Source organism: Chrysochloris asiatica, unplaced genomic scaffold (assembly GCF_000296735.1).
Source record: "Chrysochloris asiatica unplaced genomic scaffold, ChrAsi1.0 scaffold00197, whole genome shotgun sequence".
Taxonomy (NCBI): Eukaryota; Metazoa; Chordata; class Mammalia; order Afrosoricida; family Chrysochloridae; genus Chrysochloris; species Chrysochloris asiatica.
In genome coordinates, this window is record NW_006408715.1 from 1640362 (window position 1) to 1645463 (window position 5102).

At 41.5% G+C, this 5102-nt stretch overlaps 1 pseudogene; it reads left to right on the forward strand.

The window, feature by feature from the left end:
- The first annotated feature begins 4765 nt into the window (after nucleotides 1–4765).
- LOC102827075 overlaps nucleotides 4766–5102 on the forward strand; it is a 2574-nt pseudogene continuing 2237 nt past the window's right edge.

Sequence of the window (5102 nt, forward strand, 5' to 3'; positions counted from 1 at the left end):
TTTCCCCCCATAGATATGCTAAAAACTTCCAGTCTAAGACAGACTCTAAAGGAGGAGAAGCAGGCTACTTCTGAGTGTTTAGCCACTGAAAACCTGATAAATAGCAGCAGAACTTTGTCAGATACAGTGCCAAAAGTTGTTGTTGTTGTTGTTAAGTACCGTGGAGTCGGTTCCGACTCATAGTGACCCTGTACAGGGTTTCCGAGGCTGTAAATCGTTACGGGAGCAGAATGCCTCATCTTTCTCCCGCAGAACTGCTGGTAATTTCAAACTGCTGACCTTGAGGTTAGCAGCCCGATTTGTAACCTCTACGCTACCAGTAGGTACTCAAAATGTGACTGGGGAAGTGCTACCTCCTCAAAGTAGAGTTGACTGTGGTGATATGAACGGAGTAAAGCCGTCAGGACGTTCATATGTTGATGGCGCACAACTCATGATAATGAGAAACAGCTGCAAACATCCACTAATGGTAAGAACACGATTCAAGCTGACTTTGAGGTCTAGCGCTTATTCTACAGCTGCACACATACTGAAGTATTAGCGAATAAAATGGTACGATATATGAGATTTGCTTGAACATAATTCAGGAAAAAACATTGAGAAAATATTGATAATTCTTTTGCTTGGAAACCACTATGCGTTCATTGTCCTTCAGTTGTGTCATACAAGGGTACTCTCTGTGTATTTAAAAATTTCATAATGAAGGTTTAAAACAGAGATTTTTAAATGTGACACCCTACTGATTATGGAATATATGTCCTTCAAGTAGCATTCAGATTCTGTTGAGCTTTTAGACATATACAATACTTTGTGGTTGTTTTTTTCTCATACTTTACCATGGGTTCTCTGATTTCCCACAAATTCAGTACTTGAATACAGACTCTCTGCTGTCATAGTTTTGTCCACAATATTGCTACTCTCTGGGAAGTCACTAAGTCCCCATCTCTGCTAGTCAAAATCCTGTTTTCTTGTGGTTTATCACTGAGTAAAAAAAAAAAATACCCCAAACATAGTTGATTCAAATCTCACTATTTTATTATCGCTCAAGATCCTGTGGGTCAGGAAATCAGGAAATTGAGCCAGGTTCAGAAGGATGGTTCTTCCATTCTATTGGGTGTTTTTGAAGGAGGTTACTCTATGATACACAGCTGGCAGGTGGTCTGGACGGGAATTCAAGATAATTTCACTCACATGATGGACACTTTGGTGAAGATGGCTGGAAGACTGAGCACAGTTACAATTATCAGCTGAGATACCTTTCCAGCATGACAGTCTCAGTTTGTCTTCCAGTCTGAATGCTTAGGGATTCCAGAGGATGCTTCAAGATCACATCTTCCAAACCACAAAATGAACCTGCCAGTATCTAGGCATAGAAACAGACTCAGATCAATTCCATTGTATTTTATTGATCAAAGCAGTTGTAGAGTCCACCAGGATTCAAGGAACTAGACACAGGTCCCATTTCTCAATGGGAGGATGTTAAATCACGTGGCCATCTTTACTCCATACTCCCAGCCATCTTTCCAGTCTGAACTCAACTGCTACCTCCTCCTACTTCCCTCAATAGGTCAGGCGCATGCTTTCATCTGAATTCCTCCAACCCTGCTGTTCTTGAAAGTCTCCCCATTCTACCTTACTTTTATTCGTGTGCCTTATTTCTCTTTTATTCCTGAGATTTCAAGCTTTCGGGTGCTTCAATTTGTTTGTTCTGTTTGTTACCCCATAGAAACAAACACTTGATGAACATTTGATGAATGAATAAACTTTGCCACCCAAAAGACAGTCGATGTTTTCACAGATTGGATATAAGTGAGATAGATCATTTTAGTACATTTTATTATTATTATTATTAAGCTCCAGAATAATTGTAATGAAAGGCTATTGCCTAGAGGAGGAGGAGGCTATGTGCCATAGAGTCAGTTCCGACTCATAGTGACCCTTTACAGGGTTTCCAAGGCTGTAAATCTTTGCAGGCACAGAACACCCCATCTTTCTCCCGTGGAACAGCTAGTAGTTTCGAACTGCTGACCTTGTGGTTCGCAGTCCGATTTGTAACCACTACACTACTGGAGCTCCTGTTGCCTAGAGAGAACCTACTAAATGCCTGCCAGAGACACTGTTTCAACCTAAGGACTGGCAACCATAGGGCTAATTTTTTATACTCCACAGTGGGTTCTTAAAACTCCTTTCCTGTTTATTAAGCAAGTTTCCATGTTGGAATTTTGATAATTGTTGCCATTTGAAATAGCTAACTGAAGCCAAAGGCAGGGAGAGGAGAAAAGTTTCCTTTTAGTCTGAAAAAATATATTAAGAAAGACAAAGTCATATTATTATGCCCAGCTCCAGCCCACTGAAGTGTTCTTTCTGTGAGCAGAGCCCACAGAGGTGCACCCAGGATGCCAAGGACAGATGTGGCTCATTTAGGGAAGGTGACGGAGGGAAACTGGAGATAGCTCGAGGCTCCAGAGAAAGGACAATCTTATCATAAGGGACTGCTGGTGAGATGCTATGATGTAAATACAATGAATAAACACAGCTTCTAGACTCTTCTGAATGTGAATGTGTAGGGTTTGACGCAAACAGGTAATGCAAGTCTGGGGAGCCTGCCATGGTCAGAGAGTAGCAAAGTTACCCTGTGTGAGAACAGACCTCAGAATGAATTCCCTACTCATACATTCCAAATTCCTATGCCATGTGGGGCACAACATTTTTTACATGGCAACTAACCGAGAGACTGTTGGTTCACATTCATCCAGCAGTGCTGCAGAAGAAAACCCTGGGCTCTATGCTTTCATAAAGGTTTCAGTCAGGCAAACCCTGTGCAACAGTCATGTTCCCTAACACATGGGGTCACACCATCCGTCAGAATGAGCTTCATGGCAATGGATTATTTTTGTTTTTTTGTTTGGGGATCCGAGGACTACAGTGGATTTCTTAATATAAAGCTCAAAGTGATAACTCCTCAAATGTACATGTAAGTCAAAAAGTATTGCAACAAAATCTTTATGAAACAAAATATCAAAATGTGAAGCTATTCTTTTTCAATAGGTCTTCCACCATCTAGGTCTATACACGTCTGATAGCAGTGTTTCCATTTCTCTAACCATTCCCAGAAGAATTCTGGGCATTTGGATTTATGCCATGACAGTTTGGGCATCCTCAAGGGACTCAAAGCACGTTCCTTTGAAATGTTCTTTGAATTGAAGACAGCAGAGGTAAATACCGTTATATACATAATCCCACAATAATGATAATCCACAGGTAGATGCATGACTATGTTACTGAACGTGCCATGGGAATTTTCCTGGACTTCTAGCAAGGAGACACAGATTCAGGTGAGGTGTCAGAGACGCAAGACATGAGCAAGACCACAGGAATGTGAGAGAGCAGGTTTAATAGAAAGTGAAAGTACACTTGGTAGGCAAGCGGGTCCATATCTGAAAGCCAGCGAGATAGACATCGTCGACCATGGCTTTCTAGGGATATTTATGCTTTAAAATGTCCATCTCTGATGTTCTCGTACCTCATAGGCTTTCCTTCTTTTTGTCTCTATATGTAGTTCTATACTTCTACCTGTGGTTACTGGTGGTTACCAGGAGGGTAGGGGTGAGGGGTGTCAGGTATGTGCCTCCTTCCTTGCATCTCTGTTCAATCAGATAGACACACAGTCTGAATGGGTGTGGGAGGGTGAGTGGAAGTCAACCCACAAATATACTAGGGGGCTTCCAAAATTCACCTTTTCAGATAGAATGAAAAGGTAATGTAATTTTCCATGAACTTTTATAGAGATGTATAGGTTAGACCGAAGATATCTGTGCATGTGTATTTTCCTTTGCTGCAAATATATCCATGAATGTGGTAGGAGATATAGGGGCAAAGTTATGAAAACTTCTTAGACATAACACTGAGGAAATTAGTCATGGGCTTGGAGCTAAGGACTATGACCTCAGAGGACACCAAGGTCAATCGGCACAAGACAGTCCACAAAGACCATGGTCTACATCCTATTTTGTTGAGTAGTCCCTGGGTGTTGAAAAGATTGTGAGCAGTCATCTAAGCTACATATTAATCTCTCCCTGTCTGAAGGAAAAAGGAAGGAAGAATTGGAAAGACACATGGAAACAATTAGCCCATTGGACTAATGAACCATGCAAATATCAGTCTTCACGATCCTGAGTCCAGAAGAACTAGATGGTGCCCAGGTACCACTGTCAACATCTCTGAAAGGGATCACATTGGAAAGTCTGGATAGACCGAGTGTGAAATGTGGAACAAAACACAAAATCATCAAAAACAAAAACAAAAAAAAAGACCAGGTGTACTGGTCAGAAAGCCTGGTGACACCCCTGGGACTGTGGCCATTAGTCATCCTTCAGGTCTGGAAATGAACTCACCCCGATGGCTCCATTTTCTGTCAGACAACACACAGTTTTATAAGAGGAACAATAACACTAGTGAGGTAAGCAAACCTTTGAATAATCAACCACATGAGATCAAAAGGGCAGCAGTTACCCAAGGACAAAGCTCAGAAAGGCTAGGGAAGAAGGAGAAATGGAAAATGAGGCAAAGAGTCACACAAGTGATGTTACATTATGGAGATTTCAATCAATAAGATGAAACAAAATGCATATGAATTGTTAAATGGAAAACTACTCAGTCAACGTTCACCAATAAAAATAGGAAAAAAGAAAGAAAAGTTCATCTTTTCAAGTTGAAAAAGATGTTCTTTGAATATGAGAAACAAAAACAAGTCTGGGGTCTCAAAATGGAGGTAAAATCGCCACCCAGTCGCCCCCAGCCTGATTCCGGCAGTCACTGTCATCGCCGGGGGAAGGAGGGTCATGATCCAAAGGAGCCAGAGCAGTGGTTAAAATTATTTATTGGTGGTCTGAGCTTTGAAACTACAGGTAATAGGTTAAGAGAACATTTCAAGAAGTGGGGTCCACTCACAGATGGTGTGGTGATGAGAGATCCTCAGACAAAATGTTCAGGGGATTTGGTTTTGTGACTTACTCTTGTGTCATACATTGACAGAGAACTTCCAGAGGTTCAAGCTGGATTCAGAAGAGGCCGTGGAACGAGAGATATCATTGCTGATGTCC